We start from the raw sequence: 1,851 nt of genomic DNA on the forward strand, positions 1-1,851 counted from the left end.
AATCCTCACTTTGGGGGAGGAGAAAGGAGCAAGCCCTTTGGCTTGTCAGCAAGGTGGTCACATTCTCATCCTCTGCCACGGAGGATTTCAAATGCTGAATTAGGGATTTTTCTTGAGAAGTGGAGGTGAGAATATTCTATTAGCTGCCATCACAAAGAAGAGGGGCAGACACTTTATATCTAAATGAGGAATATTGAGAATAACAAAAAGAGACATTACAAAGGCTGTGTGACTTGGGCAAGGGCAGAACAGAACTGTGACACTTTAGTGTGACTCCCTCTTCCACCTGGATTGCAGTGATGAGAATCACCAACAATCTATAGATAAGATAACCTATCACCCCATCGGCAGGCCATCAGGCCCATGGCAATCCCCTCACCACACACCTCACACCACATCTCATGGCTGTGGGCCTCACTCCTACAATGTGTGAAGCTCTTTAGAGATAACAGATTAATAAATGTGTCTGTTAAACTGACAGTTCAACCCATTTATCACTACACACGAATACAGCAGCCAGCAGAGAGACCCAGCTGAGCACAACCCAGTTGTTTGATAGCAATCCTGAAAAAGGGCAGAAGGGAAGCCCTCTGCAAGGGGAAAGAACCCCAGGGGCAAATACAAGTCACACTGGAAGTCATCTCACCACAAAAACTAGAACCTAAGTTAATTTAAGTGGTGGCTCAGGAAAACCCTAATAAACTATATTACTCACCTAAGGGGAGTTAGTTCAAAGTTCAGCACACTAAAGCCTCTGAACTAACAACTGTATACTAAAAACTAAAATGACTGCTTAGATGTCACCTAAAAAAATTAATTTCTCAGATGCTTTCTGCTGCCTGGCTTTTGAAGTTCCACATGGCAGAGCTGAGCACCCAGACATGTATCTCCCACTCAAATTTTTGCAGGATCCAGAAACTGTAAAGTTCTGAAGGATATGGTACAAAGAGCTTTCTGGGAGTGCTTCATCAGTCTACTAAAGATGATCATCACCACTTCTGCAGAAACTAAGATCCTGAAAAAATTAATTCAAGAAAGTTCAAATAATATCATCTTTGTAACCCAGTACTTAGTGAAGGGTGAGAAGTAGTACCTGTTTTAGAGAATGTGTTTATATTTTGGAGGCAACTGAAAATACGTGCTTTTTTCCAAAGAAATAATACCAAGTAGTAGGCAGAGTAGAAAAGAAAGCAGCAGTACATCCCAATTCTCCTAAGGCTCTGAGAACGTACCCAGACAGTTGAAGGTCCTTCAGGTACAACTCTGTCTCCAAAGCAGAGGTAAACTTTACCCAGTAGCTCACACTGCTTTAACATGTTTTAATGAGAAGCACCAGAAAAACTTCACCGTAATAAAGCAGGGGCACGAGGGCTGGGTAAATGATGGAAAGCCCTTCACCACTGTGGCTTTCAAAGGTGATAAACAGACACTTGGGGATAGGCTTCAGGTACAAATATTATTAGGAAGATGGACACGGTAAGTGCTCCCTTTGGCTCCTCTTGTGCATGTGGGATTGAGGTTATTTGTGTTCACAACTGGGTGTGAAGTTGCTTTGGGATTGTTCCTGTCTACCTAAGTTAGTTTCAGTTTATCTCTTTAAATAGCAGAGAGGGGAGTTCAGGTTGTGCTTGTTAGAGTCTTGCTGGCTGGTATAGGGTGATCTGAGGCTAGTTTCATGTACTCTACCTGACATGGCCCTAACCTGATCTGTACGGTAAATAGACATCCTCGCTTTAGCTTAACCTTTGGTGTTAGGTTGCCTTGCCTGTGTAATCCCAGCTGTAAGGAGCTCGGAGCAGCTGAAAGCGTGCAGCCAAAGTGAGCCATCGGGAAAACTCGCGTGTGAACAGG

This window comes from Lichenostomus cassidix, chromosome 4 (assembly GCF_008360975.1).
Source record: "Lichenostomus cassidix isolate B80296 chromosome 4, HeHo_3.0, whole genome shotgun sequence".
In the NCBI taxonomy this organism is placed as follows: domain Eukaryota; kingdom Metazoa; phylum Chordata; class Aves; order Passeriformes; family Meliphagidae; genus Lichenostomus; species Lichenostomus cassidix.